At 36.3% G+C, this 26,021-nt stretch overlaps 1 pseudogene; it reads left to right on the top strand.

Moving 5' to 3' along the window:
* Positions 1-11,011, top strand: part of LOC122806108 — a 20,723-nt pseudogene extending 9,712 nt beyond the window's left edge.
* The last annotated feature ends 15,010 nt before the right edge of the window (positions 11,012-26,021 follow it).

The following is a 26,021-nucleotide window of genomic DNA, read 5'->3' as shown; positions in this document are numbered from 1 at the left end:
GCTTAGAAAACTGCCTTGGAATTTGGAAGTTTGTTGACTGTTACTACTGCCCTGAGCTGAAACGCAAGACCATCATCTTCATTCTTCACAACTTTGATGAGATTGTAAAAGTGTCTCAAGAGTTTTTGCACCTCTCTGTTTCTGACTTTGGAGAAATAATTGAAAAAGATGAGCTAAATGTGAAATATGATGACGTGGTGTTTAATGCACTTCTGCAATGGATACCCTATGACCCCAAGGACAGGAAGAAATTTCTACCACTTTTGCTTCCAAAGGTAAAGCTTTATAACTGCGTATTTCATTGGCTCTTTTCCAATACTCTTTCCATGACTTTTATTATTTCTTTAGTGGTTTTATTAACTATTTGGTAAATGGGTAGGTGGACTGGTTCAAAGACCTTTATCAGCTGTACTCTGGGCTCAGAGGCAAAATATAATGCAAATAAACTTAAGCTATGCACTTTAGATATGATATAGTGTTAAGTTCATAAACAATTTTTATAAATTTGAATGTTATACAATTCTTAAACATTTCAGATAAAGTAGTAGCTTTACATTGGGTTTTATCAGTTTACCTATATAGTTTGGGTACAGGAATGTGCTTGTTAACTGTTTAAAATTGAATCTCCTTAAAAAACCCTCAAGTACAAGTGAGAAAAAAATAGAGATTTACCTAGATAGGCCTAGAAACTAAGAAGAGAACAAAGGGAGAGTAAGAAGTGTTAAATGACAAAGACAAACAGATGAGAGACTGTAAACAGCTTTAGAATTTGAAGCTTTTTTAAAGAGTTAATGTTTTATCTTCATCAGTTACTGATAATTAAATATAGAACATATGTGTTCATTGATAAATCTTACTCATGCAAAGTAAAACGTAACAATCTATGAAAGTGATTTATGTTGCACTTTATGGTATGCAGAAAAAAGAAAACGTGTGACTGCAATCCCATTGTGTATGTGTGTGTATATGTCTGTATGTGTCTGTGCTTGTGTATGTTTTTCCTGGGATAGGCTGGCACCCTGTCCAGAATTATTTTCTCTGCTTTATACTTGCTGAGTTCTGGGATAGACTTCAGCTTCCTGTGTCCCTGAAATGGATTAATTAGGTAACAGGAGAGTAAATTAAATAAGATTATTAACTTTCTCTACTAGTAAATGCCTAAAAAGGATGTTTTCTGGTTAAATAAAAGGACTCTCTTCAGAAAGTTAGTACTATGAGGTAGTTTTATAAGGCTCTGTGCATGAATATTATAGTGGCTAAGATGGCATCCATAAAGTAATACTGCCACAACCTTCAGAGGTAGCAGATTTTTATGGGGCTGTGAAGCCATATGGTTCTTTTAAAGCATACACATCTAGGATGAAAGCTGAGAAAATCAAGGAGATAAAAATGAAAATAAAACTTTAAGAACATTTGTGGCAAATGCACCTCAGTAATGCATACCTACTTTCTGAGGTATGGGGAAAGAATGGCAATGGAATGGTATTTGTTTAACCACTTATACACCCTCACAAAAATGAAAAATAAATAACTACTTCCTCTGAGTGAGGTAGATGTTCATAGTTTACCTACTATATGTAGTGGTAAATTTCAAGGCAGGTTCATTTACATTGCATGGTACAGCAGTTTTGGAATTCTCTGATAAAGTACACCTGTCAGTGTATTAGCTTTTATGGAAAATTAGCAACCATTTCCTGTTTATTGTTCTAGGGAAGACCGGCAAGAATGAGTGTTGTATATTTTATGATCAATGAAATACATAATGGCTACGTGAAAGACAAGTGCAGGCCTATCATTATATCTTCAAATTCTTGTATGACGTCAACATGCATAGTCGACCTCCCTATCAAGATTTCAGGAGTTCACTAACTAGCCCTCGACTTCCGGATGCAGTTGCCTTTGCTATTAGTGGCTATCATAATGGTGACAAGACGAATGTCATTGAAACATATGATCCTCGTGCTGATGGATGGATGAATGTCTTTTATGAAGAAAGCCCTTCCACATACCACACTGCTGTGTACCTAAAGGGCTACATATATGTTACTGGTGGATCTGATGGCGTGGATTCCTTGAACAGTGTGAACCATTTTGACCCTGTCAAAAAGACTTGGCAGAAAGTTGACCCCATGGATTCAAGATGCAAAAATGCTTCTGTAGTTGCACTAAATGGCTTAATTTATGTCATGGGAGGGTCTTGTGACTTCAGCATTCTTAAAACAGCAGAGAGGTATGACCCCAAGACTAACCAGTGGACTTTGGTTCCTCCAATGAAGGAACAGAGATGTGCTGCAGGTGCCATGGCTCTAAATGGAAAGGTAAATCATTCTATAATTAGCGATAACTGTTCACTTGTATTCTTATCATGTTTGGGAAGAAAATGGGAAACTGACATCTGCTTGACAGACAGTTCTCAGAGTCCTAATTAACTGAAACCAGATACTTAAACACCACCTACAGTTATTGTGTGATCACAAAATTAATATATATAAGTTGGGGAGTGGGGGACTCCCCACATAGAAGTGCAGTGGGACTTGTACCCCCCCCCCATGCAAAATAAAGACTCTGAGAACAGTCATGCCATTCATCATTAGGAAACCAATACAGCATCAAATTTACCCATATATGCAGAACATTCAAATGTGTTAAAATATTTTGTGCACAGACATTTTTGATTGTCCAAAAATTGTTTTTGTCCACAGTTTATGATTAAGGTTATTTAATCTTCTTCTTCTTCTTTTGGCTGCTCCCGTTAGGGGTCGCCACAGCAGATCAACTGTTTCCATTTCTTCCTGTCCTCTGCATTTTGCTCTGTCACACCAACCACCTGCATGTCCTCTCTCACCACATCCATAAACCTTATCTTAGGCCTTCCTCTTTTCCTGTTACCTGGCAGCTTCATCCTTAGCATCTTTTTCCCAATATACTCTGCATCCCTCCTCAGCACATGTCCAAACCAATGTAATCTTGCCTCTCTGGCTTTGTCTCCAAACCTTCCAACCTAGGCTGACCCTCTAATATACTTATTCCTAATCCTGTCCATCCTCGTCACACCCAGTGCAAATCTTAACATCTTCAACTCTGCCACGTCAAGCTCTGACTCCTGCCTTTTTGTCAATGCCACTGTCTCCAACCCATATAACATAGCTGGTCTCACTACCCTCTTGTAGACCTTCCCTTTCACTCTTACTGGTACTCGTCTGTCACAAATCACTCCTGACACTCTTCTACACCCACTCCATCCTACCTGTACTCTCTTCTTCACCTCTCTTCCACACTCACCATTACTCTGAACTGGTGATCCCAAGTACTTAAACTCATTCACCTTCACCACCTCTACTCCCTGCATCCTCACCATTCCTCTATCCTTCCTCTCATTCACACACACATATTCTGTCTTAGTCCTGCTGACCTTCATTCCTCTTCTCTCTAGAGCATATCTCCACCTCTCCAGGGTCTCCTCCACCTGTTCCCTACTCTCACTACAGATCACAATGTCATCTGCAAACATCATAGTCTATGGGGACTCCTGTCTGATCTCGTCTGTCAACCTGTCCATCACCATTGCAAATAAGAAAGGGCTTAGAGCTGATCCTTGATGTAATCCCACCTCCACCTTAAACGCATCTGTCACTCCCACCGCAGACCTCAGCGCTGTCGCACTACCCTCATACATATCCTGTACATACTTCTCTGACACTCCCAACTTCCTCATACAATACAACTCCTCTCTAGGGACCCTGTCATATGCTTTCTCTAAATCCACAAAGACACAATGCAACTCCTTCTGACCTTCTCTGTATTTCTCCATCAACACTCTCAGAGCAAACATCACATCTGTAGTGCTCTTTCCTGGCATGAAACCATACTGCTGATCATTAATCATCACCTCCCTTCTTAACCTTACTTCCACTACTCTTTCCCATAACTTCATGCTGTGACTGATAAATTTAATCCCTCTGTAGTTACTACAGCTTTGCACATCACCCTTATTCTTAAAATCGGTACCAAAACACTTTTTCTCCATTCATCAGGCATCCTCTCACTTTCCAAGATTTCATTAAACAATCTGGTTAAAAACTTCACTGCCATTTCACCTAAACACCTCCATGCTTCCACAGGTATGTCATCTGGGCCAACAGCCTTTCCATTCTTCATCCTCTTCATAACTATCCTTACTTCCTCCTTGCTAATCCACTGTACTTCATGATTCACTATCCCTACATCATCCAACCTTCTCTCCCTCTCATTCTCTTCATTCATCAACCCCTCAAAGTACTCTTTCCATTTGCTCAACACACTCTCCTCACTTGCGAGTATGTTTCCCCTCATTATCCTTTATCACCTTTACCTGATGCACATCTTTACTAGCTCGGTCCCTCTGTCTAGCCAATTGGTACAGGTCCTTTTCTCCCTACTTAGTGTCCAACCTTTCATACAACTCTTCATACGCCTTATCCTTAGCCTTTGCCACCTCTCTCTTTGCCATGCACTTCAACTCCTTATACTCTTGTCTACATTCTTCATCTCTTTGACAATCCCACTTCTTCTTTGCCAACCTCTTTCTCTGTATACTCTCCTGTACTTCTTCATTCCACCACCAGGTCTCCTTGTCCTCCTTCCTCTTTCCAGATGTCACACCAAGCACCTTTCTAGCCATCTCTCTTACTAGCTCTGCTGTAGTTACCCAGTTATTCAGTAACTCAGCACTGCCACCCAGTGCCTGTCTTAACTCATCCCTGAACTCCACCTCACACTTACCCTTTTTCAATTTCCACCATTTGATCCTTGGTGCTGCCCTCACACTCATCCTCCTCTTCTTGATCACCAATGTCATCCTACAAACCCCCATCCTATGCTGCCTAATTAAGGTTATTTAATGTATTGCCTAAGAAAGAAACACTGAACACAAGTCTTCTTTATATGAGAAGGAAGATGAGTTTAGCAGAAGGTGTCTTAACAGGTAACAATTTAGGATTTAAGAAACATTAAGTATAATGTATGTGTCTGTAATACTGAAAAATCATTAATGTGGCTACAATTGGTATAGTATTTGCTCGTTTTCAGGTATAATCCAAAAATTTTCATTGCTACATATATTGCTTAGTCACTCACTAACCAAGATGTAAAAGTCAAACTCAAATCTATGGTCTTGCAGTTAGTGCAAAGGATCATAGCTACGAGTTATTAATGCGCTACTGCATGATTCTGGGCAAGTCCCTTAATGAGACAGTACAGTGCAAATTGGGCTAGGCTTCTCAATGGTTTCCTGAGCCTCATGCCTAAAGCCTACCTGTGAATCTATGGTAGTTACCAAAGTAATCAACTGAATACTTTTCTTGTTTTAAATAATACTGCTAACAGTGTACATGGCAAAAAAATAATGTAGCAACCCACTGAGATAACAGTATGATAATAAAACATGAGTCATAAGGAATTATCATGAGGATAAAGTAATATAGAGAAAATACCCAGGAAATCAAAATAAGTTCTTAAGAAAGAGAGCAGAACAGGAGAAGATGTAGGTCATAGTGGGAGACAGAAGAAATCACAAGGAGTTGGAATTTTTTATATAACAATCAGTGGGTAAGAAAACAACCAAAACTCAACATGGTTAACAACTTACTTGTTGACTATTGTATAATTAACAGGAATAAGTATATATATATATATATATTTTTTTTGCTTATCTCTGGTGGACTCTACTATCCCTCATGCCCTCCATTTTATATCATCTCCTTAAGATACATCATACCCATAGGGAACAGTTAGGTAGCAGGAAACCAAACAGTGATGGCTGGCACAGTTGGAGTATGATGTCAGAAGTTAAGGCTGTTTGCGTATTAAAATGCTTGTATAGGTGGTACCTTATAGTAAATTCATGGATGCCCAGACTAGTAATAACATATCTGCTTAACATCAGATGAAGGTTATAACCAGAAATGAGTGTTTTCCGTAATGATTCCAATAACTTTATAAAAAATCTTTATTAGATTTCTGATACATTTTTGTTCATTTAGGTGTATGCATGTGGCGGACTAACATGGAAGGGCAGAACATCCACAGGGGAAGCACAGTGATTCTGTAACCAACCAATGTATCTTTATTTTATTGAAAAAAGATCACTCATGTTTAGGAATGGCTGCATACAGAGCACGTCTATGCCGTAAGAAAATTTGTCAAGCAAACTACTTTGAATGTTTAAATTATTTTGCAAAAACTCACTGAATGAAAGGAATTAGACAGCCCTTTTACAGCCATTTCATTATTCAAGACCAAGATGCATCCAAGAACAGGAAAGACAGAAAAATCTGTTTCCTATTTTCTGAAATTCTTCTTCTATGGTATGTCTCACTGGAGGCAGGGTAGGCTGGGGATATCTTATATGCTGGTGACCAATAGCAGGGGAGAATGAGAAATATATTCAGCCCTAGTCTGAATCACGTAGTGTGGAGTGAGATGGGAGTGGTGAAGGAATACTGGTCACTGGGATGTGTAACTTGGAGAGTGGACATGAGAGATGTGTTCTCCTCTCACTGTAAATGCCACCATTAAGGTCACATTTGAAACTCTGTCACCAATTCAGGACGACACAGAAAAGAGAAGGATGTTAGTCTAGTACAGAGTTTTTCTGTACCTTAGATTGTTAACAGACAGCATGGGGAAGAAAACAAGAACAGAACAGAAATCTCAGAGGTGCAGGTTACATGTTGAAAGAAAGGAAGAAAACTGAAATCCATGCAGAAGTATTGTGCTGCCGGAAGGTAGGTGAATGACAGGGAGATGAAGAGGACGGCAAAGCAGAGTAAATGGGGGATGATTTAAGAAATGATGGTATCACTGAGTGTGTGATGGTACAGAAAACACTTCCAGAATCGTAGTGTTGTGTAGGTTAGCAGAGGGGTACAGATGTAGCTGGGCAACAGAAAAGGGAAGTGTTAGCTGAAACAGGCTAGCTGCAACCCTATAATGGACTTAATCCATCATGTTTTCTTCTTTTGCACTTTTGTATTATCTCGAGTTTGTACATCAAACAAATCAATGAGACAAATACTGCATTCCAGTTGTGGCAATTTGGCAAATTCAGTTTTTGAATTACATTTGTTTTTGTTATTTTGTATCCTTGTACTCACTTGTCATTGTTATCTTTGGAGTGGGAGCCTGCATTTTCATTTTTATGTAACAAAAATGTTTATTAGTATAACAGAATGGTGGTGAGATAGCCTAAATGTCAAATAAGAAGATCATAAATTGTTTTGGTCACTTACAGATCACATCATTAACTCCAGTAATGCTATTAAATGAAGTTGTGACATCCGGCCTTGCTGGAGTAATAGACTGGGTTGCCACCCATCGTAACTTGAATGGGATAGTCCAGAGTAAAAGCATTCTCTTCCACTTCCTGCATCAGCTGCATAGGGGACAATAACATGTCCTGTTTTTTTTTTGCCACTGCATAGTGTGATTTCATTTGGAAGACTACAATGTGTTTGGCAGAGGACTGTGTCATTCAACAACAACTATAATATTTTCACGTGCTTTTTCAGAATCCCAAGTCTTACAGACACATGGGGCCTAGATACTACTAGTAGCACACTTCTTGTTGGCTGATAATGCAGTGGGCGTGGTTTGTGAGTTGCAAGTGCTGCAGCCCACTCAGGACCACCATTCTTTTTCATATAGGTAGACTGAAGGTTTAGTAACCTCGTCTGTATTTTTCCCCCTTGGTGTCTTCTTGAAGAAATGTGACTCCAAGCTGGTAGAATTTATTGACAAGTGAAAAACACACCTGATCATAACTGTCAACCTCTTTAGTTCAAAAATTCTGGACAAAGCCAAATTTAATTGGCGGGGAGAGAGAGACAAAAGCAGAAATTTGAGGACAGATTTTAAAAATTGCAATCAGGATCAGCAAGGAAAAGGAAAGAAAGCAGTGAACAGTATCAGATAAATGAGGGACGGTAATCAGCAGGAAATACCCAAAACAAGGAAGTTATAGCATACATTACTACAGGAGATACAATCCTTTCTGTCTACATTAGCTAGAAAAGAGAAAAGTCATTTGGGGACATCAAGACTCAATAAGTTAAGGGAATTTAAGAGAGGGGGGGAGGCAAGAAGCAAACATAATCACTAGTTCTTTCTCTTCAGTATGCATGAGTGGAGAGTAGGAGGCACTCAGACCAAGTATAAATACTCTTACTTGGGAGGATGATCTACCAAACCTTTCGCCAAAGATACTGTTATTAATGAACTACTAAAACTTAAGCAGGTTATGGAACCTGACAGGTAAATGTTGAACGGGGCATGCATCTGACCACTCTAATATATCTTGGGTAGATGTGGAAGATCATTTTTTTCCTCTCTTCCTCTCCTTTTTGACCTCCTGTTATATGGATAGTGCAGCTCTGTTGGCATTTTTAGTAACTGGAGTCCCAAGCATTAAAAGGTCATATGCAATAAATTGATTATTACCCAAAGTAACTGTCATAAAGTCAATCTCATCCACATTTATGTAATGAGTGGTTATGATAAAAGCCCTGATGCAACATGTTATTTGTATTACTAAAGAAAAAAGAAATAAGGTTTAAACTTTGTGGGTCTACTAACTTACAGCATGCCTGACAGGTGACGTGATGCTTATACAGTAAATGGCAGATTACAACCTTCTTTGTCTTCCTTTTGAGTTATGCTAACACAGAAACAAAACTAGCCATAAAATGAGTTTAACTAGCTCATGGTATCTGGTTCTAATACAGATAGATTTCTGTATTTTGTCATTCAGTAGTGTTACCATGTGTAGCCATACAGGTTCTACTTGTCATGATAATACGGCCTAAAGAAGAAGAGCTGAAATTAATCAGCATTGTACCAGGATGCCAGACTCCTGTGAGTCTTATTCTGTGGACTGTTTTGCGCTTTATTTTAAACTGTTGGTTGAAGTAAAAGAAAATCCACTGGATTGTCATTGGTATCTGTACTGAAGAAGTGTTACTTAATGACATCAGCATGTGACTGGCTGACACACCTGTTCTGTGCAATGTTGTGAGGAAGCAGGATTGTTTTACCATTTTTCATTTTCTGGCTGCAATATGCAAATTTGGCCACCAGATGTCAGAAAAGTCTTATTATAAGCAGTTTAAGGCACAGCCCTTTTTTTCCATATTTATTTTTGTTTTCCAAAAGTATATTACAGTAGATAACAAAACAAACAATCATGAAAATTGTCAGATACAAAGTAATATTTGTTTCAACATGCAGTCAGGTCATATTTCTACTAAGTCACATAGAATAAAACACATTTACTATTTATTTTCAAAGTGTAACAGGAAAATGCATATAATTATCCTAATTGCATGGTGCAGTAAACTCCAAAGGCACAGCCCTTCTTTTTCTCTTGCTACTCTGTCAGTTAGCATTTTAGCAGCATGTCCACAGCATTTTATTTTCAGTAGTTACACAACTGAGTTTGTCCATCTATGGAATTCCTTAAAAATAACATTGAGAATATATTTTCTAATAGTATTTTATAGCATGGAGATACTTAAAGGCTTTTTACTCGAGTACCTTTCTCCTGAATAACTTCTACAGTGTGCCTTCCAGGCAGATACATTTTGTGTGTGTGTGTGTGTGTGTGTGTGTGTGTGTGTGTGTGTGTGTGTGTGTGTGTGTGTGTGTGTGTGTCCATCTCAGGGTCACAATGTCACAGGGAACTGCTGTTTATCCAATAAAGCAACTGAGACAGACACGCGCGTGCACTCACACACACACACACACACACACACACACACACACACACACACACACACACACACACACACACACAGTCAGAATAACCAATACAGACTGTCATGGGGAGGACATGCAAAGTTTGCAAAGAAAGTACCTTAGCCAGAGCTGAACCAAAAAAAACAAGAATTGTGAGGCAGTAATGCTAACCATCAGTGTTCCACACAATATACACATAAGTACATACACAGGTACATGCCACACTATATATCCATACAAACACAGATACATACCACATGATCTATCCATACATAAACAGACATACCACATGATATACACATACATACACAGACACATACCATGTGATATATCCATGCATACACAGATATATATACCACATGATATACACATACATAGCACACAATATTCACATACATACACAGTTACAAATCCACAGAGTACATTAAAGGACTGATAATTTGGGCCCATATAACCACAAAACATTTCAGATCTGGAATCAATGCACAACAGACTTAGGATTAATTTGAAAGTACATTTTTCTCTTTTTTGAAATGGTAATGTTTTTGCTTGCTTAAAAGTTGTGGTTTATCATTTCTTTCTTCATTTACATATTTAACTATACTGTATGCCACTTCTCTATTAAAAAAAATCAGCATTGTGATGCTCCCATTATGTTTATGACATTTTGTTTACCTTGCAATGTGAATGTTTCCAGCTGCTAATATTTGAAACTGTAATACAGTAGCAAGCTGATGAATTATTAGATTAAATTTGTTTGTATGCTGCATATATATATATATATATATATATATATATATATATATATATATATATATATATATATATATATATATCAATAGCTGAATTAATTTCATTTGTCTTTCTACTTATAGCTGGGAGGCTTTGATGGACAAGATCATCTTAATTTTGTAGACTGGTACAACCCCTTTACCAACAACTGGACTACCATTGATGGCATGATAAACTCACACAACCAGTTTGGAGTTGCTGTGGTAGATGACCAGCTGTTTGCTATTGGTGGTTTTAAGGACCGCTCCACTTCAAGTATTGAATATTATAATGGAAGCACAGACGAATGGCATAGAGTCCAAAATATGAATGTAGGCTGCTATGCCTTCAGCTGCTGCGTTATTTCAGGTTTGTCAAATATAAAAGTGTATGCAGTGCCAAGGGACAACCGTGTTTGAGTTTCACTTCATGAGGAAATAAAGGTTTCAACTTCCATCAGCTTATTACCTGTTTAATCAGTCATCGTTACTGTTTTGCTTTAGGGAATAAAAACAGAGAAATAAAATAAGACCACTGCAGAGCATAATGTCAACTACTAAAACAGAAAAGAAATGCTGCAAACACCAACATGCAGTATAGTCCAAATTTAATAAAGAATTGTGACCTTTTGTATTGTACGTTAAATACAAAACTAGTTTTACAAATTCCATGCATTAATATCTGCAATGTAAACAAGTGGACTTTTCTGGAAGCATGGCTCCCTATAGAAAACCCTGATATAGTACCTCTGAGACTTGGTTTAAAGGTTCATTCTGCCATTCTATTTTCATTCAAGACAAAATATAGTATTCTGTATTATTCTAGACCTTGTCCAAGAATTAGTGGCAGAATCAAGCTTTTAATCAAGCAGCATGTCCCTGCAAATGACTGACTCTTCAAAATCTAATCAGGTTGATGATAAAGCCCCCAAATGTGTGTTAGCAAACCTACAAATTGGTAAGCATACTCCACCATTGCCTCTGTTTATATTTCCTCACCTTCCTCAAGTGCTACTATTCGAGACACCATCTGGCAAATGTTCCAGCATGCTCCTATCAGGTGTTAACAAACATGTTAAATATACATTACACTAAGGTCTTTAACAAGCTGCACTTTTCATTTTACCCTTCTTGTTGCAAATGTTTTTGCATCATTTATTTATTCATGAATGGTTTATTCATTATAATGCATATACCTATGTCTTATGATTGCTTTCTTGGCGTGGTAACGTGTTTGATGGTTTTATATTTAAATGTTTTGTAAATCTGAAGAAATCTTGGGCATCATGATTAAGCACTCATTCCTGTATTAAATATGGATGTTTGTCATGTCCAGGTTTGCAACATTTCTTGTTTTCGGTTTTAGAGAATACAGTGTGGGAATCAAACTTTTAGGGCAACAGTGTGTCACATTTCTTAATATAATTATGTTTGTTTTTGACCTGAACTATATTTATTTGCAATTTTGTCTCTGCCTTATTGTTTTATTTTTAAACATGTTTAGTTATAAGCATTTTAGTCAACATTAATTTGAATAATACTTCAAAATGTTGTTTCTTTAAAAAATAAGTAATTTGTTTATGGCACAGATTAGGCTATAGAGTGCTCAGTGCTTTTTTGTTCATCATGTTCCACACAAATCATAAACAAATCCGTCACAGTACCATGTATCAGTTTCAGAGATTCCAACCCCAGAAACCCCACCCACTATGTTACATTAGGCATCACACAGTTCCTTGACAAGCAGGCGTTTATCAAAGCTCACCATCCTAATACCGATCTCATGCAGCGGGCTGATATATTAGCCCTGGTCCATTATTACTGTGTCTTCTAACATCACATCTGCTGAGCTGGTAAATCCTCATGGGTCTTTCAAGAATATTCAAATAAGGGACTACCCTCTAAGCTTTGGGATTGGCTAATTATTTTTCCATCTCCTAGATTTTCGTCAAATCAGCTCCCATGGACCTTCCCACCATTGTCATAACTGCCTTTAAATAACTGGCCTGTTAAATGTAATGTATTAGAACAAGAACACTCATCCAGCTACCTGCTTAACTGAATAAACTACTTGAAACTTCAACAAAGCATCTTTATTCCTCCCAAAGGGAGGGTATCAGAGAGAGAGAGTCTCCTAGATCTGCTAGCTAAAGTGATTTTATCTGGACTTATCCTTTATACTCTGTTTCTTGTTAGTCCTGTCACCGTGTGGGTCACAGGTGGGATACCAGATGTCACTTGAGCCCTCTGGATTACCACTGTAAATCTGAGTTTCTAGGCAAGTTGTTCTGGTAACAATAAACAAGTGTAAATTTTGTCCATGCTGCTGAAAATACTTAACATTGTAAGTACAAACATTACCTGCATTTTCTCAATTAGTCTCATCTGCACCACATTTTAAGAGGTACAGAGGAAATGTATATGAATTCATATTCTTTTATTATGTTAATGTCTCAAGTTAAAAGTGTCCTGGATTTTATTATCTTTCCTAAGCATATGTATTCACTTAAACAATGGATTTAAAAAGATTTTAAACTTAACATTTCCTGTCCTTAGCCAGCCAAGGACCATAAAAACCGAAGAAAACACTTTCACTTTATAATAGTCCTACTGTCAAGTTAGTTAACTGTCATAGTGAAATCCAAAAAGTGAAATGACTCCGACAGGAATATAGTGGTATTGCTTTTCTCTCTCTGTTCTTTTCCTTCATCTCCAAGAAAAGATCACACAATATTTAGAATATTTTTTTTTTTTCTTTAAAATAAAAGTGATTGTACAGAGTGCTGCTTAAATTGTACAGAGTGCTGCTTATATTGTACAGAGTGCTGCTTAAATTGTACAGAGTGCTGCTTATACTGAAGCAGGGAATTGGCCTGCAGATAATAACCTCTTGGCTAATCTGAGCTGCCAACATCATCCCTGCATTCTGGATAAACTCCAGATTCTCCTAAACTAGATACCCCTAGCTGTCAACCAGTCAGCTATCAAAATCATAACAGGGACTCTCAACAATTGTATAAGACAGACTAAAATGACATGCATCTTGATAGGTAATTTCACACTAAATAAGACGTAAACATTGAGTTATTTTCCATACTACACAAATCAGTTCATTTTATGCCAGTAAATATATTCCTAATGCACTGTGAAGAGGATGCATCAAATTAAACATACCTCTACACTCTTGTGTTATACTGAGTAATCAAGGCCATGTTATTATTATTACTAAAACAACAACATACTCCACACCACACAACAATGACATTGGACGCTGTCTGGCACTACACCATTTTTAGAGTTTCTTATTCATTTGCCACCCATCCTTTATAAATAATCTACAAGTGTGAGATAAATAAAACTTGTTTTTGTTTTCATGTACATTCTTCTGTTTTCCCTTTGAAATATAACTGAGTACATTGCATATACCTAGTGTGAAGGGTTCGGGGGGTTGCTGTTTCACCAGTGATTTTTTTTTTATCATTTTGTTGTCTTGCACTTTGATGTTTTTGATACAGTGTTTAACCAATTGATGTGTAGAGATTTCACTCTTCTGAACTAAGTTAGAATGTTGCTGTCCTTGAAGTGAGAACTGAAAATACTGTGGATATGCTCTAAAAGGAAGCTGAAATATCAAACTATCGTTATTGTTTGAAGTCAAAAGTGAAAACTGTGTTGATGTTCTCCAATGGTAAGGTAAAGGAAATACCATAGTTCAAAATAAAGTCCAAGCACAGGACTAAGGACAAAGATGTCAAAAAGCCTGTGGAGATACTACAGGTGAATTTATGGGAACCAAAGAATGAATTTAAGGAACATGAGAAAAAGTGGGCTAAATAAGCTTATATTGTCTTGTTGTAAACAAAAGAGCTCAAATAAAGTTGAACATAATGGAAAATACTAGCAAGAAGAGGAAAATAATAAAATAATTATTTTGTGGTCATCCAGTACCTTTGCCAAAGATCAAATCAGAGAGCTGTTAAGATAAATGCACTCTATACCAGATTAGAAGAAATGTGAATCAGAAAACAGAATGCAGACAACTGAGATGTTACAATTACTGTGATATCTGCTTATATCTATATCAATATGTATCTGTCTAGCTATATATATAGTATATGAAAACAGAGAATGTCAAAAAATCCTGATACTAATATATTTTAGTTCTGAGATCACCATCCCTCAGTGAAAAGAAACAATTAATGCACAGGACTAATGCCTCACAATAAGATGTTGTCCTGTTCGATTCTTAAAATCATTAGCAGACCGGAGTTCTGCTGTGGCGACCTCTAACCGGGGAAAGCCAAAAGACACCACAACAACAACAACTAAGGTTCAAAGCTATTAATGTACCTGTAGTAGAGGGTTTGATTCCCTCTACCTACTGTGCAACCTTCAGCAAGTTTGGGCTTGGTTCTTAAATGGTCTCCTGGAATACATTTATACCTATGACACATTAATCCTGCAGTTGGTATGCATAAGCATATGAGTTTATAAAGAATAATTGCTGGTGAGTTTGATTGAAACTCAAAACATTGAATTAACTCACTGGCGATTACTATTAATTGCAACTAAAATCATCACAAAAAAGTAACTGCAAATATGAATCAATAGGTTACATTTGTGATACTAAACATAAAACAAAAACAGATGGCTTGGCCCCCCCTCCACACCTGTGTGTAGGGGTGTGTGCCTTGGGCAAAAAAAACACTTGAATGATATAACTCTCAAAATAATGAGCTTCAACCTTCATGTAATTTGACAAATTGTACCAGCAATGGAAAATGCCACATTTCACCAGGCGATACTTGTATAGTTCTCATATTTTATATATATATATATATGTGTGTGTGTGTGTGTGTGTGTGTGTGTGTGTGTGAATGCGCGGTAGGTATATATATAATGATTGGTGGTAGACATGTTTGTTATAACACAAAACCGCAACCAAAACACATCAACCAATCATTACATCACTAATACACCACATCGACACACTATACATTGAAAAAGGAAAAAAATGTCCTTTTCTGATGCACTATCCCAAACCTGACCACATTCAGTTAAAATTTTTCTGAATATAAGTTGTGTGATTTTAATTTTTTTTTTTTAATTAGATGCAGGTTTAGGGTTAGAACATATTACTAAAGTGGAGCAGAGGGAGGTGAAGCCCCTAACCCTACCCTGCATCTTAATTAAAAAAAAAAAACCCTCCCATAACACTATCCCTAACTGAAACACTAATCCTAAACACTCATGATCATACGCTCATAAACCATCTCCTTATCTAACCCCCCCCCCCACACACACACACACACACACACACACACACACACACACCTACTACACACTACTACACATCCCACTTGTCTTTTTGATGAAACACACACAATAAAAAGTCTGTTCAGTGCCCTTAAAACACTGGACTTCCACTTGTCAATGAATGATAGCATACGATTTTCAAACTGATTGTACCTATATATATATATATATATATATATATATATATATATATATATATATATAGACACACACGCACACCCACCCACCACAGACCTATCTATCTATCTATCTATCTAACTATATATATATATATATATACACACACACACACACACACACACAAACAGAATCTGTGGGAGATAATCAAATACAAACTTTTATTCTCAAATAAATGTGAGCACGTTCAGCCCCTTAAGCAGCAGCATCAGATTCAACATAATATATAAAAAGGCAGATGAATGTTTTAACAGCTGCCAAATAATCCACAAAACTCTGTATTGTGTTTATAATGACCACTATTACTTTCATTTCTCCCTGTCCTAATGCCTAGAAAGATTCACTTGTAAAATGTACAACCTCCACAGAGGTCATTTTTAAGTAGGAAAAACAATGGAATAACTTCAACAAAAAAGAGATGCTCAGGTATATGCCATTAAAAGCAGGATGAAATACAATGCCATATTTCAGTGTTTTACACAAACATTTTTACAGGTTTTATTTACTTTTGTGTTGGAGAAAGTAGTATTAAATGATAAAGGAGGGAATATAGATTTGATTTTCCAAAGTAAAAAATATGCTAGCACTTTAGCTCCAAGCACACAATCTAAATGACTTTGTGACAATGAAATCTCTTCTTAAAAAGGGAAATTAGAAAAGGTCAAGTTGATGAGTCTGTTATTATGATTATTATGACCTTTGTTTTTTATGCTTTATCTTTTGTATGATGAAAAGCTTTAGGACTTGCATTTTTAAATTTGTCTTCTCATCATTCCCATTTCCATGGAGAAGGGGGTAAAGAGAGGCCGCTCTGTCAGCTGTGGCAGACAGAAGCAAAAACTTTCAGTGGAGAGACAGTCAAATCAGTCTCTCAAAAAGATGTGGCAACAGATGGGGACAGTCTAGTTTGGAACATTTCCAAAAGAATTTTGGACATTGATGAATTCAATGTTCTTTATAAGGGACTTAATTTCATTCCCACTAGTAATAACAACTTGACTAATGTATTAATTGATGTAAGAATGTTTCTTAGAAATGTTATGTTACAGTACGAGTTTGGAAATAACTTCTCTGAACGCAAATGCAGTTTCAAAAAATCCAGTGTATATATGCCTAATAACTATCCATTAATTGAAGCATTTTTTAGGTTAGTTGAGGATGACCTGCATGTTTTCTATGATGAAGGACGTTCCAGTAAAGGTCGGAATAAATTTATGGGTAAAAAATTTACTTTTAGGGACCGAGCTGCTATACGTAGACTACAAAATTATTCTACTATAGCTATTAGACCCGCAGATAAAGGCGGTCCTGTGGTAATTATGGATCAAGAGGGCTATCGAGAAGCTATGCTTAGAATGTTGAGTGACGTTAAGTATTATCTAGTTATTAGTATAAATAAAGTGGATGAGATTAAATGTAGGATATATTCCATGATAGAAGACTTGGTTAAGAGTTCTAGTATTACACATGAGCGAGGCAGGTTCTTTGAAGTAGAGTATCCAATGGTTCCAGCTATACATGGCCTGCCTAAAATTCATAAAGATAGCCTAACCCCCCTTTGAGACCTATAGTCTCAGGCAAGGGGTGGTACACCGAACCATTCTCCATGTATGTTGAGAACGTCCTCCAACCATTATTAGATAAAAACATATCTGTTCTTAAAGATACCAACAATTCTTGATAGACTTGTATCATTTCCCAAATACATATGCAATGAATTCTGATATGTTATTTGCTACATTAGATGTTCAATCCTTGTTCACTGTTATGCCGAATGAACAAGGTGTGGAATCAGTTAAGAAGTATTTGATTAAGCATAGTGGTTATGATGGTAAATATATTGATCTTATATGCCTTTTTCTTGAGGTTATTTTGGAAAATAACATTTTTATTTATGAACAAGAGCGTTATATACAACGTGATGGCATGGCTATGGGCACTTCGTGTGCCAATAGCTAAGCCAACATGGTTCTAGCTTTTTGGGAAGAGGATTGTTTATTCACTACTGACGAGTTTAAGAAACGTGTTGTTTTATCAATGATTTATCGATGATGTCTTTTTAATTTGGAATGGTAAGGGTGATGACTTGGAATTGTTTGTGGGTGAAATTAATATTATGACAGACTACGTTAAGTTTACTCTTAAATATTCTAATACCAAAATAGAATATTTAGATGTGTTTGTAGAAAAAGTGATGGATACTTATATTAATACTGGCGTTTTTAGAAAAACAAGTTATAGGAACACCCTTTTACACAGACACAGTATGCACCCCTCATATACCTTTAAGAACATCATAAGAGGGCATTAAATGCCACTGATGTAGGATATCGACATGAGTTAGTATGTTTCAAGAACAGACTTCTACATGGAGGTTATAATAAAGTAGAAATAGAAAGAGGTCTTTCAGATCTTGACAATATTAGAGAAGGCAGAGCCGCCCCATATTATTCTAATAATGTAATATCAACCAGTGTAATAAGGAGTGAACCTTCAAATATAAAAATTTCTATGTTTTACACCACTGATAATGGGGCTATCTATGATATTATCAATGATCATTGGAAAATCCTTACCACCAACAATGACTTTAAGAATATTGTCGGTGAAAGACCTGTTTTTAGATTTAAGAATAAACCCAATCTAAAAAGGATACTATGTCAGTCCACACACAAAGGTATTTGCAGTGGGAGAACAGGTACAATACCCTGTGGGAAATGTCATTTTTGTGGTTTCATTGAGACCAGTGATTGTTTTATTCACCCAGATACTGGCAAAGAATTTAGGTTTAATATAGTTGCGAGTTGTGACACCTCGCATGTTGTTTATTTGGCAGTGTGTAATCTATGTTCCTCTTTCTATATTGGGAAAACCAATAGGACATTTTGGACTAGAATTAGAGAACATTTATACGCCATTAGAATTAATCATTAATAATGCCTTAGCCAAACATGTAATGGCTTTAGGTGATGACCACACATTTAGTTTTATGGTTATAGATGTAGTCACACCCATGATTAGACATGGGGACATTAGAAATGGCACTGAGAAGAAGGAGATTAGCTGGATTTTAAGGCTTAGAGCCAATAGAGGTAGAGGACTTAATGAGAGGGCGTCCCTTCAACCCATATTGAAATCACGTAGACAATGTTTCAAGTGATCATTTTATCCTTTAGGCTAATTTCCATTTTTCTACTTTGCTTGCTATTAACATTATTATTGTGAGACACTGATTCCCATGATATTGTATTTTATATTCATAACTTGGTTTTGTCATGTCCAGTTTTCATGATGCTATTATCTATGTACAAATTTATAACATAGTTATGTGCTTTTTTTAATATTTTTATATGTCATCTTTTATAGTTTCATCATTTTTAAAGTAGTTGCTTTAATTCATTATTTTTTAATTAGTCTATTACGTCATTGTTTTTTGATTGGCTATATAAGGTGTGGAATTTGGAGAAGGTGTTCTTTGGTCTGATGAAGCGATTGTGAAAGCGCTTACCTGTGTACACCATTAAAGTTAAGAAGTTGATTTTACCAGCGACAGTTTTTATTTGACTGTTGCATGGTTGCCTCTGCTGCTACTTTGTTATTTATAATCCCTAGAAAGATTCACTTGTAAAATGTACAAACTCCACAGAGGTCATTTTTAAGTAGGAAAAACAATGGAATAACTTCAACAAAGGAGATGCTCATGTATATGCCATTAAAAGCAGGATGAAATACAGTGCCATATTTCAGTGTTTTACACAGTGAAACATTTTTACAGGTTTTATTTATTTTTGTGTTGGAGAAAGTAGTATTAAATGATAAAGGAGGGGATATAGATTTGATTTTCCAAAGTAAAAAAATATGCTAGCACTTTAGCTCCAAGCACACAATCTAAATGACTTTGTGACAATGAAACCTCTTCTTAAAAAGGGAAATTAGAAAAGGTCAAGTTGATGAGACTGTTATTATGATTATTATGACCTTTGTTTTTTATGCTTTATCTTTTGTATGATGAAAAGCTTTAGGACTTGCATTTTTAAATGTAGCTTCTCATCATCAAATTCAGTTTAAGAGTCATGCATTACATTTTTGTCCTTATATATGATTTATAGATAGATTTATTATTATATCTGATGAAGTCTGTGTTGCTTAATGTGATGAAAGCATTCACATTTACTTCAGAAAACAGACAGGAGTTTATTTCCTGTGGATTTCAACTCTGTTTTAACAGTTTGTACTTTCCCACACACTGACATTTTTGCTTCATGCTACAGTTTTATACTATATATTACATATAATGGAAAGTAAGCCACTGACATTTGTAACTTTCTTCTATTGTCCCTAATAAAACATATATATCTGACATCTCCAGAATACAGAAAATAGCATGATGACCTTACAAATGCAGACTATTTTATTTATTTAATTATCATTTGTTGACTGGGTTAGTCCCATTAGGCTAGTAGCTTATTTTTAGGGGAAACTCAAGGTGGTATTTATACTACTAGAGGAAATTCTGCTATAGCATCATGAATTAGGAGAGTGCTTGTTCCATTCCTAGCTCAGTGGTGGCTGGGAGAACAGCACTCAAGGAAATCCAAGACGGCGGATAGCACAGAAGCAAATGGCTGTGCAGTGTCTAAAGCTATATCAGATTCTGAGGAGCTGTTTCAGCAGAATTTGCTTCATCAGAAGGAAATGTGCAACACAATGATGGATGTGTTATTGCAACCATCTAGTCTGGAGGGTTGCAGGAGGATATTTTGGGTGAAATGTTGAGGCAGAGTGAGCAGGAGAGTGGAAAAGATGTTTCTTGGGGTGAAATTATGGATAAAATTCAATCTGAGGAATCCAAAGTTATTTTAACTGTTAAAGAAACTGCAGGGAAAGTGATGGCAGATGAACAAAGGAGAGGAAATAACAACCAATGGAAATTTATGGCAAGAATTCAGAACAAGGAAGAAAAATACATGGACAGGTATGACATTTGGGATAATTTAAAGGTCCCATTGAGAGTGAAGGCTCAGGAGATAAAAGATTTTACTTTTATTTATAAAGAGACATTTTGTGACACTATTGTTGAGACTGGTTCTGTTCTGGTAACTTTCTGAGGGGAATATCAGAAGACAAGGAACTGTAATCCATAGAATTCTTATGTGGTTAAAATATTTTACAGAGAAACAAAAAAGAAGATACATATTCAGTTTCAAACTGAAGTTGAAAAAGAGACTTTAAAGAGACATTTAAGCAAACTTTGTAAAGAAAGTATGAAGATTAGCAAAGTATATGATAACAGAGGAGTATGAACTGGGGGATGGTACTGACATATTGTAATGAAAATGGAAAAATCCCTAGTATGATAAATGTAGAGGGTAACAGAGGTCTTCTAAAATATTGGGGACAGCAAAAAACATATTTTTCAGTGGAAAAAGTGAGCATTTGATAAGTAATTGTGATAAAAGGAATGTTATATTTGTGGAGAAACAGGTCATAGTGCAAAAAGTGTGAATTGAAATGTTATAAATGTAACAAAATTGGGCATTTATGGATGGATTGTAAACTAGAGAAAATAGATGACGAAGAAGAAAACAAAAGTGAGGATAGTACACACAGAGAAGAAACAGTCCCAATAAAAGATAAAGTGGATATAGAGAAACAAGAACAGAGTAACAATAAAGATAAGGATAAAGAGAAAAATGAAATGGAAGCGAATATAGAAGAAGGTTCCGAAATGATGACAATATAAACCATAAAATATTAAGAGTTAGAAAGAATTATAGTCGCAAAAGAGTAAGAGACAGAAAAAGAAAGTTTATGAGGGGAGGAGCTCCCTGATCAGCCTCAGTAAGAAGCTGAGATCCCTTATAAGATCCTCCAAAGCTAGATACGAAAACAAAATTGCCACTAAATTCAAGAACAGCCACAAAGCATTCTATAGTTATGTCAAGAATCTAGATGGCAACACCCAGATCTGCTCTGAGTTACAGCACAAAGGCATGAAAATTACAGAACCAACTGATATTGCCAACATCCTGGCAGATAGGTTCAGTGCTAACTTTACTCCCCCACCACCCCCTAAAGGGCCCATATCTATACAGGAAGAATGCAGAGTCCCTGTAATCCCAACTACACAGTTAAAAGCTGCACTCTCTAAAGCCAAAAACACAGCATCCATGGGACTGGACAACATCTGAGGCTGTGTTTTACATGAACTTCAGAGCAAACTGGCTCCCCACTTAAGCACCATGTTCAATAATAGCCTCGCATCAGGCTTTGTGCCCACTGAATGGTGCACAGCAACAGTTACCCCACTCCACAAAGGGGGAGCCACCACTGATCCCGGGAACTATCGACCTATTAGCCTGATGAGCCTGGTCTGCAAGGCCATGGAACAGATCATCATGGAACTCATAAACAAAGACCTTGGTAACCTCCAAACTCTGGATCCCACCCAGTTCGGGTTTGTGAAAGGCAGATCATGCCTCCTGAACCTGATCGACTTCTTTGAGGCAGTCACCAAAACTGTGGATGAGGGTAAGGTGGTTCACACAGCCTATCTTGACCTCGCCAAGGCTTAAGACACCATCCCCCATTCTGGAATTATAGCTAAACTCATTAAACTAGGTATAAATCCCTATGTCACAAGATGGGTTGCCAACTGGCTCACTGACAGAACCCACACTGTAAAAGTTGCAGACTCCAAATCTGACCTCAAAGCAGTGACAAGTGGAATACCACAGGGTTCCATCCTGGGACCTCTCCTGTTTGGTATCTACCTCTCTAAAGTACAGGCTAACACAGAAGGCCTCTGGCTAATGAAGTTCGCAGATTACTGCAAACTAGGAGCCATAGTCAAGCCCCCAAGTCCCCAAATGATGTGGACATCCTACAGAAGGGCCTCACTAAGACAGATGCCTGGTGTCAGAGCTATGGCCTCAAGCTCAATGCCAAAAAGTGCAGTGTCATCCCCTTTGGTAAAAACTCTGTACCCATGAACTACCACATAGGTGGCAATCTACTTAACACAAAATGCATGATAAGAGACCTTGGGACCCAGGTGGACAGCAGTCTCTCCTTTGATAGTCACATTGCCACAGTAGTCAGGAAGTCCTTCTATGTGGCACACTTCATCATAAAAGGGTTCTCATCCAGGAAAAAAGAGGTTATTGTTCCCCTCTACTCGTCACTCATTAGACCCATTATAGAGTACAACACTTCTTTTGGAATGTACCTCACAAGACAGCTGCAGCAGCTGGAAAGGCCACAGAAGTACCTCACAAAGAGGATTACTGTCCTCAAACAAATGCCCTACACTGACCGCCTCAAAAAACTCCAGCTTTACTCTGCAGCATATTGCCTACTTCGAGGTGATCTCTGCCTAACAATATAAAGCTATGTCAGACCCAGAGCTGGTGGACATGCTACACCTAAAGAAATCCCAATCCCTCTGAGCTACATGCTCTACGGACCTAAACCTTGTCACCACAATAAACAGGACATGCTGGAGGGATAGAGTCCTGTCCCAGAGACTTCCCACACTCTGGAACAGGCTACCCATCTATGTCAAACAAAGTTCTTCATTAGCACTCTTCAAGAAAAATCTTGATGAGTGGATGAGAAATAGGAAATACACCCCGGGGATCACTTCTGTTGCTCTGCTCAACAGTAGCACAGGAAAATAACTTTCTTGGGTGGCGTAAGCTATGGAACCTTGCTGGCTAGGCTTACGTAAGCCCTTGGGCCGAATGCCTAGTACCTACCTATGAACCTATACATGTAAATGAGAAAAAGAAAGGAAATGGTTAATGCAAATGAGATAATTTCTTCAAATTTAATTTCTGGGGAGCTATAACTTAGACATAATTACAGTTTTAGGGTGCTTATAGTAAATATTAACAGTATCAAAAATATAAGTAGAAGAATGGGCATTATAAATTGGAGTAGTAAGAGTTATACTGATGTAACACTATTGGAAGATATAAGATTTTTGACACAAGAAGAGAAAGTACAAGCAAAGACATTTTGGGGAGGAGATATAATATGGAATTTAGGAAAGTACTATGTTCAGGAATAGTTGTACTTTGTAGAAAGTCAGTGAAAATTTTGAACATAACATTGGCAATGATTGAAAGATTAATTATTGTAGATGTCAGATGGCATAATCAGGTATATAGAATTATAGCATTGTATGCTTATATTGCAATGTAAACAAATTTTGGATTATATTAATATAAGTATAATATTAACAGAAGGTTTTAATTGTCATTTGAGAGGAAAAAATAAGAACAGAGAAAATGATGTTAAGAAATTTTTTGAGGTTACAAAATGTAGCAATTTAAAGATTTGGAATAATAATTTGTGGACATATAGTTAAGGTATATATAAGACAGAAATATATTATTTTATGATATAATAAGGTTTAAATATAGCTAAGGGAGAGGCACTTGTAACAGGCTTTTCAGATCACTCAGCCATTTGGATAGAAATACAATAAAATAAGGAGTATATTAGACTGGAAAAGGAATAAAAATAATAAATGAGAAATTAAGGAATGAAAATGGGAAACAATAAGTATGTGTTTATGGAAAAATCACATTTCTACTAGAGTGTGTCATAAAAACTGGTCTGAGTGGTGGCTAGCTTTGAAGGAAAATATAAGATTTTTTAAAATGGCAGTTAGATGTAAAAAAGCAATGGAAATAAAACAATGTCTGGCTGTTTTACTGATTTTGAAAGGAACGATAGAGAATGTTATAGACAGAATGGAGAATTTATGAAAAAAATCAAAAGAAAATCAAAGATTTATTATTCAAGTAAAGATATTTTACAAGGTAGAAAGGAAGAGGTATCAGCTTACTTGAGCCGCATAGTTAAAGAGAATACTAGTATAATGAGAGGAATGAAAAATGATAGAGGAGAAGTAAGAAGATCTCACTCACTATTATAATAAATGATGTAAAGAAAATGTTTCAAGATAAGAAAAAAGTGCAAAAAAGAAATAAAAGAAAAGAATGGCATGATAAAACATCGACAGAACAAGAAAATAAGAAATTAGAAAACAAGATTTTATTATATGAATTAGACAAGGTACTTCACCACGTTAAGTTACAGTCAGTTTCAGAATAAGATAGAATAGGATACCAATTTTATAAAAAAAAATGGATTGGCAGAAAAATACTTCTTAAAAGTTATAAATGAGTGGTTAAATGAAGGTTTTATGTATAAAAAATTATGCAGTGGTATATTTAAATTTGTATGGAAAAAGGAGGATAAAATTAAAATTAAAACTTGGAGATCTATAGTATTGAATAATATAGATTATAAGATTTTTTTATGAAAATAATTCAGAAGAGTATGGAAAGTAAAATTAGAAGTATTATGGAAGATAGCATATATAGTTTAAAGGAAAAAGGATGTCAGGAAGTATTATTCATAGTAAGAGAAATTTGGGGATGATATTATAGACAGTATTGATGAGATCAAGATCATGACAGGGGATTTAAATAAAACTTTTGACATGATATAACATGAAGTTTTATGGACAATTATGGAAGATTATAGCATTAGTAAAAAATTAAGAATGTATGCTGTTCTGTAGCTAATAAAATAAGGTAAGAATTTTAGTGAATGGATGGTTAAACAAAGAAGTAGATATAAATAATAGGATACATCCAGAATGTTCTTTGAGTAGAATATTATTTGCATTAGTTATGAATGCATTAGTCAGAGATGTAAATTTGCACATGAGAAATGCTACTTATAATACTACTGAAGGAATAGCAGTTCCAGTCATGTTTACTTATGCAGATGGTATTGATTATGAAAAATAATGTCTGGATGAAAGAAGTTATATGTTATATACATCAATGATTAAACATAATAGGCATGACCTTAGATTGTACAAATAGGAGGAGTATCTTTCTCAATGAAAGAAGTCTTTGTGTTAGGAATAACATTTGTAGATAAAATGTAAGTGAAGAACAATGGAATAGA

The sequence above is a fragment of the Protopterus annectens genome, chromosome 7.part0 (assembly GCF_019279795.1).
Source record: "Protopterus annectens isolate FY-2018-M chromosome 7.part0, PAN1.0, whole genome shotgun sequence".
Taxonomy (NCBI): Eukaryota; Metazoa; Chordata; order Ceratodontiformes; family Protopteridae; genus Protopterus; species Protopterus annectens.
This window is presented reverse-complemented; position numbering and strand designations above follow the sequence as displayed.